The following is a 13,767-nucleotide window of genomic DNA, read 5'->3' as shown; positions in this document are numbered from 1 at the left end:
ACACACACACACACACACACACACACACACACACACACACCCCTCCTGCAGACCCTGAAGTGTAGAGAAGACTGAGATTATTTGTAACCCTTGCACAGAGCAAACCCAGACCAATGGCTTCTCAGTCTGTGCTTAAGGACAATCTTTTCCAGATTCAGAGAATCCCAGATAAAACAAGACTCCGAGGAATGCTGCATTCCCTTCTAAGACTTCCCTCAGCTTCCCAGGCAAGATGTAGAGAGGCCAGAGAAGCCTTCTCTCCTAGAGGTCAGGCTCTAACTCCTCATTTAATAGATCACATTCCATATCTTCCACTCTTACTGGCCCATTATGTCCCTCTCTCTCTCTTTTCCTCATGGTATTCTGTGTTGTTAAGGCTGGCTATGGGCTTTCTCTAATTTGTATAAAAAAAATCAAGAATCCTCATTACACTCAAAGGAGAAAAGAGTATCTCTTTACAAGTCCTACCAAGGCACCTAGGTCTGTTCTAGAATTAGGTTAGTGCCCCTTCAAGGTAGAAGATTTTAAAGCCTTGAGAAAATTTAGAACATACTTATTGCTAAATTCCAGAATCCCTGTTTCCACAAGCGGGGGTTGTCTCTCTCTAGCCATTCCCGCAAGGGTTTTCTTTTTATTTTTTCTTAGACCAACGCTGTCCCTGGACTCAGAGGAGTCAGGATAAGGCTTTATTTAAGATTTTTCTGTTTCTAGCCTTATCTAGATAACTAGCCAATTGTCTTGTTTGACTCCATGTGAAGGGATCCTAAACCATGCTGCGAATCAGGGGAGGGATAAAGGGAGCAGTGAGCATTTTCTGAGGGACCATTTCCTTTGGGGTAACATGCTGGGCAGTGGGGTATACCATCTGAGGCTTACAACAAGCCTCTGATGTTGCTACTATTATTATCTTCATTTTATGAACAAGGAAATGAAGGTTCAGTAAGGGGAAGTATTTATCAAATGTTACTCAAGAAACAGATCAGTGTTACTTCTATAAGCCTACCAGACCTTGCTAATTACAGGAGAACATCCTCTGCCCCCACCCCACCTTGCCCCCAACACGCTTTTTTGAAATTTAAGAAAAAGTAAAGTAGATGATAATATGGCAACTACCTAGTATCTATTACAAAGAATTGGTCAATGCTGACATTTTGTCTCATTTGTGGTAAATATTTAAAATAAAATGTTAAATAACTTGAACCCTCACTTTCAACATCATTTACTATCCCCTCTCCACTCCCACCTCCCAAAATAAATCTCTACTATAAGTTTAGTGTTTTTCCTTTCAGCCCATTTTTCATACAGTTCAAAGACCTTTCTGGGGGTAGAAAGTTTCATTCTCCCTACTGCTTCCTTACAGGGATTTTGGGAATCCCATACCTTAGAAAATGTCAGTGACCTCTGCCTGCCCTTTGTGCTTTGGCCCCCCATGGTTTGTGACGTTGCTGCACAGGGCAAGTTCAGACAGAGTGATGTTCTTGGTAGAGCTGAAGTGGTCCACCACTGCTACAGCAGACACGACTCTTTGTTCTCAACTCATGCTGTGAATTGTTCAGTTCCATTTTGTTTCTGGAGCTGCAGGACAACTTGATATGACGCTATCTAGTGTTCCAACCTTTGCCAGAAAAAGAAATGAGGCGTCACCTCAAATAAAGCAAATAGACTTTAAAACAGGGAAGAAAAGATGTTATTACCAGAAGAACTTAAAACCAAAGCTTGAGGGGTTTTTTTCTTCTTTTTTTTAATCACCATTGCACTGCAGGAGTTACTGTTGGTGTCCCTATATCTCCCTACACTTACATCTTCGGTGCACAGCTACCAGGACCTGCATACCTCTGGGAGCACTCTGCCCAGTCTGGGAGGCTGAAGTAACGGGGAACCCGTGTGCCCTAGGAGCAGTCCTCAACAAATGACTGCTAGGAATTGATGTATAGATATCTTAGTTCCTTCTCTCAGGTAGGATAACAAAAAGGCATGTGTCCAACACTCCCAGAGTTTTCCAGTGGAATTAAGCTCCATCTATGAGAGTGCTGGCTGGCTGGGTTACGCACACTTCACCAGATGCTTTCCTCTGGGTCTCAAACCCTACGCCCCTACCAGTATTTCCTTCACTTTCCAAGTAACCATTGAAACCACTGGCTTTGGAATCTTTGTCTCAGGGTCTCCCAAACTCAGAAAACTCTTCTGTGGTAGATTGCAAAATGGCCATAAACTCCACCTTCCTCTACATCTTTACTATGTGATGTTACAGCTTCTCCCATCCAGCAGTGGACTGGTCTTGGGTCTTGCTTTGGCCAATAGAATGTGGTGGAAGTGATGGCATGCCAGTTCCAAGCCTAGGCTTCAAGAAAATATACAGTACTACTTTTTCTCAAATATTCATGAGCATTAATAAATGGTTGTTCTAAGTATTGGGTGATTCGTCAGGTAACAGAAACTAACTGATCTAAGTCCTTATATGAGACCACCTCTTGCATGTATTTCCTTGAATGAGAGTATTGTTTACCTTAAGGAAAAGCATCTTCTCTGGCACAGAGAGTAAATGACCTTCTCAGGGTTGCCCAGCAGAATGTGAGTGCCAGTAGCCGTCAGTATCCTGGTTTATTACTTTGTTCCAGGGCCTCTGTGCTGAATCACCTTGTCTGGGTTTGCCTGCTAGCTGCTGCGTTTTCTCTCCACCATGGCTGCCAGCCTGGCTGCTGGTTTTTTCCAAAGCCCTCTTTTCACAGAGCCGTGAGGTAGGAGGGCCCTGAGTTTTTATGGATTTTGCCAATGACATATGTGTCTGATAGGGATTCAAGTGCTTACAAAACTGGCCTGAAATGCAGAGCTCACCATAAACACTGTAATTGCTAGACGCTGGAAAATTTATGGAGCTTCAGAGCCAGCAGGGTGCAGAGGAACAACATTGAATAGAGTAAGTCTGGCTGCTTCATCCTGGCTTTGCCTTTGGTCTATGAAGTTATTTTCAGCTCTAAGATGCCAGGATGCCAGAATTTGAGGACTAAGTAGGGCCTCATGAAAATGCAAAGCCGAAAGGCATGGGGTTAATTGTCTAACTGAAGGAAGTTCTTATAGGCTAGAATGGTGGTTCTCTATAGGGTCCCTATACCAGCATCACCCGGGAACTTGTTAGAAAAGAAAATTCTTGGGCCCCATCCCAGACCCTCTGAATCAGAATTTCTTGGGATGGGGCCCTAGTAATCTGTTTTACTAACCCTCCAGGTGATTTGAATGCAGACTCAAGTTTGAGAATTATTGATCTAGGGGCATGTTATTCCAAATGTAGCTCACGGTGTTGGCATTGCCTGGGAGCTGGTTAGAGAAGCAGAAGCTCAGCACCATCTCCTCAGCCTTCCTGAATCAGAATCTGCATTTAACAAGACCCCCAGGTGATCTGAGTGCACATCAAAGCTGAGAAGAGCTGGGTATACATTTCTAATCTCAAACCTTGAAGTTTGTGATTCACTGGGTCTGGGGTGGGGCCCACTAATTTGCATTTCTAAGAAGCTCCCAGGTATTACTGATGCTGCAGTTTTGGGGACCACACTTTGAGCAGCAAGACTCTAGTTTTCAGGCCAGGCTTAGAATCTGGTCATGGGAGGGTTTCAAGCCAATCCAAATTTGAGCCACTCTGGACAGACCTGCAGGCTGCACACTGCTCAACTCCAGAAGGCACCATTCACAGACTCTGAGGCAAGGACCTGGAACCCAAAGCTAAGTAAGATAAGAGGCAAGAGTTGGGTAAAGAGTGGGCCTTAAAGAGAGTCAGAACCAGGTTTGAATCTTAACCTTGCCTCTTACATAGTTGTGTGATCTTGGGAAAACCATTTAACTGTGTCTCAATGTCCTCGTCTGTAAAATGGAGATGGTCATACCTGCCCCAATAGATGAGATACTTAATGGTCAGTACACAGAACAAGCCCAGCAAATATTCGTCTTTTCCTTTCAGCCAAGGGAATAGAAGTGTCAGCAGATGTGCTGTCTCCTTCTCCTCCAGTCTCATCCTGGCCAGTGGCTTATTTGTCTGCTTCGGGCTGAAGGCCAGGTAAGTGTGATGGGCTTTTCTTTAGCGCTCCTAGGGGTCAGATGAAGGTGATACAAGAATAATGCAGGCTATTTATATTAGGAACACTTCCCATGGGTTTGTAAAAATCAATTCATAAAAATGACCAATGTAGCCAATTTCAAACCACACCTACCTACCAAAGTCAAAAAAGACAGCAGCATCCCTGGTCCTGCCAAGGCTCACTGTGATGCCCCTGGCGCCTGGAATCACGCAGAGGCTTTGCGAGGGCACCTTGGTGTGTCGGTCAGGGAAATCTGCCCTCCTCAACTTAAAGGATACAGTTAAGCCATTCCTGTGTTTCTTCCTTTCTTTTCTTTTCTTTTTTTTCTTTTTTGAGAAAAAGACACTCAGTGATGCTCTGAAACAAACATAAAGACCAAATAAAGTATATATTGGGGGCAAGGGGAAAGCCATTTGGGGTACAGAGCAGGCAGCAAGATGCTATCAAAGCTTTAAAACACAAACCAAACAGGGCAATGTTAAGAGGCCAGGTGAACCTTGACGGTGTCAGAAACTAGACATCCCTAAATTTTCTTTTTTGCACTTAGGAGAAGCAGAAGAAAGGATATGTGTTTTTTCTTCCTTTCTTTTTAAATTCAGGGCTGGTCGTATTTTTAGGAGGAGGTGGAACGGCCGCTGACTTTAGGCAGGATTTCAGCCTGAGACAGCCACTAGAGGGCGTCAGAGATCCAGAAAAACTCCTGTTTCTGAGCGAAGCCCCAGGGAGGGAGCTGAAAGGTCTGTTCTGGGTGGGGTGTTTGGGCATAAGCTGATTCCTGAGAACCTTCTCAGCAGGTGTTCACCTTCCCACGAGAAGGCAGTAGCCAGCTCTGTAGGAAAGTTAGATAATTAATTGACCAATTTATTCACTGTAAATGATTTCTGCATGCAAGCCTCTGTCTGTCCTTGGTGTGAAAGTACAGATGAGGGTGTAGGACTTTTATGAGAGTCTGTAACTGAAAAGAAGCCTAGTTGTAGGGCTCAGGGGTGGTATCAGGAACAAGCTTGGAAGCTGTGGACCGTCGTACCCCATTACTTCCATGTGCTGCCCCAGTAAACATAAAATCAAAATACAAACAGCATGTTTGTAGGCAAATAGAGTTTTGAATGAAGTTCCAGATTGCCACCGTTAATGTGTCCCGTATAGAAAATTCTAGCGCTGTCCTGATTGGGGATTTACAGTGTGCGCTGAAGCAGAGGTATAGCTGATTCCTCTACTGCTGCTCAAAAGGTCCTTTAAGTGTTCATTAAGACAGAACACTGTAGAACTTAGAAACTCACCTTTCCTGGAGAGATCTAGAATACAGGAGGGGCTATCTCAGTAGGGGGACATGGTAGAAAATGGCCTAAAAAGGTATGATCTAGCCAGAGGAACTGCTGGTCATGGGAAGCAATGGGGCAGAATGGGCACCGCTTGGTCCACCAGCCTCTGCTAGGGAAGAGATCCCTCAGCCCCGCCCTTATGCCTCTGCAGCTCCCTCCTGCAATGAAGACCCTTTGTCAGCATGACCTATACTTCCTGCCCTCGCTCCCATCCTACCACGACTGGCAGCAAAGTTTTTTTTTTTTTTTTTTTGCGGTACGCGGGCCTCTCACTGTTGTGGCCTCTCCCGTTGCGGAGCACAGGTTCCAGACGCGCAGGCTCAGCGGCCATGGCTCATCGGCCCAGCCGCTCCGCGGCATGTGGGATCTTCCCGGACCGGGGCACGAACCCGTGTCCCCTGCATCGGCAGGCGGACTCTCAACCACTACGCCACCAGGGAAGCCCCTGGCAGCAACTTTTGTGAGTCAGGAAGGTTACAGATCAGGAAGAGGTGTTCCTTAGAGCAGGAGTGGGGTCTCCCACTCCATGGGTGTGCTCCAGGAGGGCTGAGTCCCAGATGACTTGCAAATATGGTCTCCTTCCTGTGGAGAGCTTCTGGGAAAGGAAAGAAATTGGCTGGGCTTCAGTATATTTCCTCGGATGTAAGAGAAAGATGGATAAAATAAATGAGATGAGACCAATTCTATCAAGTAATACAATGATGTTTCCCTTTCTAATAGAAATTTCTTTTTCAGAAGCTAAAAATTCCGTGAACCTCTTAAATCCTAGTTTACCATGGATACAAGGAAGAAGGTCCTCCTTGTCAGACTCTCTCTTGCTGTCTGGATCACTGTGGCCAGCCCCTCTGGCTCCCCTCCTTCCCAGGGGTAAAGTCAGCGGCATCAATCCTCCTGTAGGTAATGCCTGCCTTTTGGCAGTCTTTGCTCCTTAGTTCCCATCACATCAAGTCCAAGAATCTTTACCCGGCTTCCAAGGACAGGCCATCTCTTCCACTTAATACCTATCTGATACTCCCATCTTGCTGGTCATCTCACCGTTCAATAGAAGGATCCCTGACATGGAGCTCTCTGAGCATTTGTGTGTGCTGTTCCCCTTCCGTGGGAACCTTTCCGTGTTGCTGGCATAAAACCTGAACCCAAGCTACATTTCCTCCAAAGAGGCTTTCCTGTCTACTTCACCTTATTGATTACCTCTTCCTTTGAACTCTCACATGTTCCTATAGACACTGGGGGACTTGATCCAACAATGTTTTGTTTTTTTTTTTTTCTTTCTGTTATTTTAGGAAACTTGATTGTAGGCTGACAATTAGATGGCTATGTCTTTGAGGACAGAGGTTTGAACGTAGCGTCCCAAGACCCCAACATGATGGCCCCATGCGCACGTTAGAAATGCAATTAACATTTTCCCAGTTAACTCCTCTGCACCCTTCAGATCTTAGGTTCAACCTCACTTCCTAAGGGCAGCTTCCCCATTGGATCTAAATCTCCTACTATAGTTTCCCGGAGAACTGGGACCTCATAGAATTCCCACAAAAAAACACTCCTGCACAGTGCTTCTGAAAGACAGAATCTTTAAATTTTGCTTTATTTTATTACTCAGTTCTTTCCATGAGGGCTGGGACAATGTCTGGTTTTGTTTAGTGCCTAGGGCAGTGCCCGGCACACAGCGGGGCCTCTATATTTTCTTAAAAGAATGAATGCATACTGGTGGGAGGGAGTGTGACATGGACATCTTGGGGAATGAGGAGGACAGAGCTGAGGATGCTAACCTCCTGGGAGCTGGTACCCTTGAGCTAAACAGAAGTTAACAGCAGAGACTCGGATGGGTCAAGTCAGCAAAATCATTTTGGAATCATTATTGGTAATGAGTGACATGTTTTCTCAAAGATTTTGTGAGGAACTTATAAAAGTGATGCATGTTCATCATGGAAAATATGTAAAGTTTAGACAATTATAAGGAACCAAAAAAAGTAACTCCAAGTCTACCAACCAAAGCCTTTTATAAAAATAATATTTTCTTCCAACACTGGTTTAGTGACTTTTTTTACATAGTGGAACAATTTGGAGGTGGGGTCTACACAGAGCTCCCTGCCAGGACCAAGATCCAGGTACACACAGGTGTAACTTACTCATTAACCCACCCATGTTTGCTTCCTTCCCATCACTGCCATTTCCACAATCTCCCCTGTGTTTCCTGGAATCACTTCCCACATAAGCCATTTGCCCTGCTTCTGGGGAACCTAGTTCGAGACCGCACCCCCCCACGTCTTAACTATGAGTTCAGGCACTGCCTAGATTAAAGTCTCCCTCTTCTTTTTAACTAAAGTGGACGCTAAAAAGTCGAAACGATCCAACGTATATTTTAAGGCACAGGATAGAAATGCAAAACCATGCCAGGTTGCTGACTCTTTGTCATCAGAACTTCTGATAGGAACATTCCCAAGAGGGAATAAATTATACAGACTCTGGTCTCTTTGGAGGTGACTTTGGATTGCTCTTTATTTCTCCTCTCTTTTGTCCCCTCATTTCTTTCTTAATCTGCTTCCTCTATAATAGAGGGTATCCTAAACTGAGCTGTTTTTGCTGCCAATCCCTAATTAGGTTTCCAGATACACACACAGACCTGGATGTGATGCTAGGCTTGCTATAAAGCAAGTTCATATGCATTTTATTTGATTCATAGTTACCATTAGTTCTAAAGGCCTGATGCATGCCGACCAGTGTCTACTAGGTTCTACAAGAGATTCTGCAGGGGCTACTAAGACACTATCCTTGTAGGGAAGATAAGACACATACACAGCTGGACTCATGCAGAGCCAAGTGTGATGTGTCAACTGAAGGGCACACATAGGCTGAAATAAACAAGCAAACAAACAACTCGAGGAATTCAGAGAAAGTAGTGAGTCATTCTGGATGGAATTCGAGAAAGCTTCATGGAACAGGCTAAGAATGATGGGTGGGTTGGATTTTAATGGATCAAATGGGTCAGGACAGAGAGAGAAGCAATCAAAGCTTCCCCTGTCTCAGTTCCTAGGGGACTCCTATCTGATGTCAAAAGCTAAGACTGCTGCTTCCCTTTCCTTCCCCACAATGGTTACAAAACCTTTGGAGTTTCCTTCTATCTCAGCTCCTCCAATACCCAGTGAGGAATCAGCATCATCTTTCTGATGTAAACAGACTGGGCCAGACCCAAGTCCAACCAGAAAATAGGCATATCATCGGGGAATGCATTTTACTTTAGATATCAGAACCCCATCTAACAGGGGTCTAAATAAAAGGGACACTGATTGTATCTCACGTTAAAAGAAAACCAGAGATAGGCATTGGTTGCTGCTGGTTCAGCTATTTAGCAATCTCACCAAGCACCCAGGATTTTTCCATCTTCTTCCTGCCTTCCTCAAGCTGTTGGTTTTTCAACCTCATGCTGCTCACCTCCTGGTTGCAAGTTGGCTGCTATGGACTCAGGCATCGCGACTGCCTCCGAGGCAGGAAGGAGGGAGGAGGGCGGTACCGGAAGTCTCTCTTGTGTTCAAACAGCAAAAGTTTTCTCAGGAGTCCCCTGCCAATCTCTACTTCTATGTCGTTGACCAGAATTGGCTCAGATGGCCCAGCTGTAAAACATTCTGGAAACTTGGGCATTTCACTTTTTAGATTCTGTAATTACAGAAAGCAAGGAAGGAGGGATAAGGAATGGCTGCAATGATGATGCTACAAATTCTGCCACCCCTGCGGAAAACATCACCTGCTGTGGCCAAGACTCTCAGAGCCTTCCTTGCTCCCTCTTGGCTGATAGCTCGTTTACCAGTCAACTATAACTGAGCCATACTATGTAACAAAGCGGCCCAAATCTCAATGGCTAATAATAAACATGCATTGTCATGCTCACAGTTTCGCTGATTTGCCAGGGTGGCTCTGTTCCATACATGTTTCACTCTTCTGGAGCCAGAGGAATGATGTGGCAGAACTCTGCACAAGAGAAGCAAGCAGAAAGTGTGCTGCCTCTTTGTGTGTAGGCTCAGAACCGACTCACTGCCATTTCTGTCCATGTTCCACTGGCCAAAGTAAGCCCACGTGGGACCAAAGCAAGATTTCTAGTGGAAGGAACTGCAAAGCTATTTAGGGAAGGGTATGGGTACAGTGAGGGGTGAGGAATGAGATGATCTAATAACGTTATCTGTGTGACAGTGGTGGGGGGCCAGGATGTGAATGTGTGTCCTTGCAGGTGGCAAATGTGCTTGGAACACTACTGAAGGCAGTGCCTAGGCAGTGAAGTGGCCTCAGGGTGGTCATGTTAGACCAGGTGTGAGGGAAGGGATGGACACAGGGGGCTAGTCCTTTAGGGAAGGCAAAGCATGTTGTACCCTGAATCACCTTTCGCGGGTGGCTTTTATTGATTGAATGTGTCCAGCAAAAAAGGATTTTGAGGCTCACCTTCTCATCATATATCAACTCGGCATTTTCAGGAGTCTCGGTCTCAGGCAATTCGTAACCTCAATCTCCCTCCGTGTCTGGGTGTTTTCATCCCCCAAGTAGGAACTGAGTCCTGCTTTCCCCAGCAGAGGCAACTGGAGATGGTCCCTTGATTTCTCAAGGAGTATTTTCCCAGATAAACCCCATTTACTATAATTCCTATAACTTGATTAAACCAAGTATTGGGACAATAAGAATAGAATAGAGATGGAGACAATTCCTCATGATGATCACAATACCCAGATTGTTCCTTGGTGCCATTACATTAACCAGAGTCAGAGTGTCTTTGACAGGAGGAATGCACTGGTTTAAATTTAATTAAACTCTGACATATGCTCAGAGAGAAATCACAATACAGGCAAACTGTATTTAAGGACATAGGTATGCCTTTGAAAAAAAAAGTATATACATCCTTAACTCTGACAATAGGATTCATTCATTGATCCAATAAACATTTTCAGTTGTCTCTCCTCTCTCTGAAACCTACTTTGACAGAAAGAGCCATATATGAACTCATTTGAGAAGGCAATGGATCTTCTAAGAGAAGTATATAATATCACATTTTTGCATGTTTATTTAGTGGAATTTTTTAGAACTTGTCATCTGCCAGACTCTATTCATAAATTGTCTATCTTATATTTCACACATATTAGCTTATTTAATTTTTATTATAAATGTGATAGGTAGGTCCTATTATTGTCCCCATTTTACAGATGGAAACTCTGAAGCACACTGAGGTTACACAACTTCCTCAAGGTTAAATAACTTGAAAAAGGTGTGGACTCCCAAAAGACTAATGGAAAAAGGAGATGGAACACCTGACAGATGATACAGTATTTCTAATGAAGCCACATAAAATCTGAATAACCATAATCATTTTGGGGGGAACCAACTAGCCTTCTCATTGCCAAGCATCTTGATTTGACATACAAAAGATTTTTCCTGCCCAGCACGCTTCTCTCTCTCCCTAGTGACAGCAACCTGATTTTCCCTGGGAACCACGCTCCCTCACTGAGTCCATGTGGTTTGAGTGGGCAGATCCAACGCTCCATCTCCAAGGTTGGAATTCAATCAGGCCTGGGGATTATTTAAGAAATGATCAAGTGACCCAAGCAGAGGACAATGACCATCAGCCCTAGGACTTATGCTGGGTCTTTTAGGAAAGAAGCATCCTCTCTGGTAGGGATGTGAAGAACAGGACATGAGTTTGGGATAGCTGTCAGCCATCTTGCCACTGTTGGAGAAACTCTGAGATTGAAAGTAGTACAGTGGGCACTGATGTTGAGAGACTGAGATAAATCAATTCCTAAGGATATTATTTGAGCCCCTGGGTTCAGCCATGCCTGAGCTTCTCATTACAGAGCCTGCAGACTTTTTAGTTCCTTAAGCCCACAGAGAACCTTCATTGTCAAAGCCAGTTTGAATCAAGTATCTGTCATTTGTGACAAAGAGCCCTGTCTGAAAGTGAACAAGGTCACTTTCCAAGCCCATTCTTCTGCTCTGGGGGCCTCCATTCTTTCTGTCCAGAAGACCCTGGAGAGTTAGGCTGCTTTTCTTTCTTTGATGGCCTACAAACATCCTCTCACTCTTACATGAAGCTTCCCTTCTTCTCTAGCCATTGCTTCCTTATTGACACCAGTAACAAGAACACAGGTACTTTTTACTTAAAGGCTTCAGATTAATCCTTATGAAGAAAAAACAGGTCACCTCTAAAAGTAGCATGAAAAAGTTATAAAGGTGAAAAAAACCTCAGGCTTTTACAAGTCCTTGTCTCTGATGGAGTGTTTTGCTGTTCAGTATAGTAGCTGTGAGCCGCATGTATCTGCTGAGCACAGAAACTGCGGCCGTGATGAGTGAGAAACTGAACTTTTAATTTTATTTAATTTTAATCTAAAATTAAATTTAAAAACTTATACTTGATTCAGTTACTGAAGAACTTTTTTTTAATGTATGCTTGGGACCACCAGAGTACATGAATTTTTCTTAGCAACTGTATGTTTTATAAAATCTGAATACAAATCAAGTATTTCCAATAAAAATTTAGTATCTGAATTGAGACATGGTGAAAGTGTAAAACACATGTAAGATTTCAAAGATTAGTTTTGAAAAAGAGCAAAATTATTTTATTTTTATATTGATTACATGTTGAAATGATAATATTTTTGATATACTGAGTTTAAAATATTCTTAATATTAATTTCACCAGTTTTTGTTTTTGTTTTTCTTCAAGATCCACTCTTCTAGCTACTTTCAGATATGCAATAAGCATTATTGACTATAGTCATCATGCTGTACATTATATCCCCATGACTTATTTCATAATTAGAAATGTGTACCTTTTTTGACCCCCTTCACTTACTTCGCCCACCACCTTTTATTTTTTTGAACATGGCTCATGTTATATTTCTATTGGATGGTGCTGGTCTATAGTTTCTGTCTAAATAGTGATTTGAAGACCCAACTTGTACTCTATAGGGTGGAGCTTATCAAACCTCTGAACCTGAGAGCTTTCAGGATGTGAGCTTTTACGCTGAAAAAACATTGAAGAAATGTGTCAACAACCCCTCTGATGTTAGTTTTCCTTATAAAAGTCTGGAACAATCTAATTAAACAGTTTTGATTATTATTCATGTTATTATTTGATCAGTGAACAATCCTTTGGTTTGTTTTCTTGGTCTATGTGATGCTTTTCTAGTTGAAGGGTAAAAAACATGAATTCCTGAAAATTTTATTTTGAAAAGAAAAAGGGATTTCCCCGGCAGTCCAGTGGAACTCCACCCTTCCACTGTAGGGGGCGTGGGTTCTATCCTTAGTCGGGGAACTAAAATCCCACATGCTGTGTGGCAAGGCCAAAAGTAATAATAATCAAAAATAATATGACCACCTAGAGGGGTGGGATAGGGAGGGTGGGAGGGAGGGAGACGCAAGAGGGAAGAGATATGGGAACATATATATATGTATAACTGATTCACTTTGTTATAAAGCAGAAACACACACCATTGTAAAGCAATTATACTCCAATAAAGATGTAAAAAAAATAATAATCAATCAATCAATAAAATAAAAAGGGAAATATCCTATTTAATGCAAAATAGGAGATATTGTAGATTGTTTCCAGAAATCTTTTCATATTGCATATTTTTGTTGCTGTCTTGTCAATGTTTTCATTTATATATGTCTGATATCTTTATTGAAATAATCTGCCTACCCTGGGAAGCTTCATTTTTGCTTCATTTCTCCCACTTTCCAGAAATCATGACTCTAGAGTCCTTCTTCCCGCTCAGAAGCTGGAAGATACAGTTACAGCAGAAGGTAAAGAGGGCTCAAGTCTCAAGGGACCTGCCAACTGGGGGGCTCTGGTCCCACTGGGCCCCCTTCCCCATGGTAGGGACTTCTTCAGAATTTCCTTTTAAGCATTCAAATGTCCTCTGGCACAAACAGGTAACAAAACAAAAATATATGACCCTCATTCTGGAAAGCTGAAAATTGTAGGGTTTTTAAAGGACTTCATTGTAAGTCTAGCATACACCCTGCAAAGCATTTGCCAGCTTGCTTTCAGCTCCGTTCTCCACACTCCCCTGTCCTCTTCTGCACTGCAGAGGGCTCATCCTGCAAACTACATTTCTCAGACTTCCCAGCCAATTGGCTTTTGGCTGGATTTGGCCTGTGGGAAATGTGGCCAGGAGACAGGAAATAGAAAGCAAAGGGAAAACAGGGAGAAGCCAGGGAGTTATCAGCTAGACCTCTCTTTCTTTCTTAAGATGCATAAATGTGGTAGTGACTTTGTGTCCTGTTTTCCAGCTTTTGTCAAATAGCCCTTAATTCTATGACATTATATGGAAAAAAAGTGCACACTAATGATTACACATTTATATATAATATTCTTTTTTTTTTTTTTTTTTTTT

General features: G+C 43.1%; 2 pseudogenes; one reads left to right on the top strand and one right to left on the bottom strand.

Moving 5' to 3' along the window:
- LOC114894282 overlaps positions 1 to 8,861 on the bottom strand; it is a 42,544-nt pseudogene extending 33,683 nt beyond the window's left edge.
- Positions 8,862 to 13,117: 4,256 nt separating this feature from the next.
- The window catches only part of LOC114894281, an 8,031-nt pseudogene continuing 7,381 nt past the window's right edge, over positions 13,118 to 13,767 (top strand).

Source organism: Monodon monoceros, unplaced genomic scaffold (assembly GCF_005190385.1).
Source record: "Monodon monoceros isolate NGI ecotype Baffin Bay Population unplaced genomic scaffold, NGI_Narwhal_1 Super_Scaffold_13, whole genome shotgun sequence".
In the NCBI taxonomy this organism is placed as follows: domain Eukaryota; kingdom Metazoa; phylum Chordata; class Mammalia; order Artiodactyla; family Monodontidae; genus Monodon; species Monodon monoceros.
Note: the sequence above shows the minus strand (reverse complement) of the source record. Positions and strands in the feature narration are given on the sequence as shown.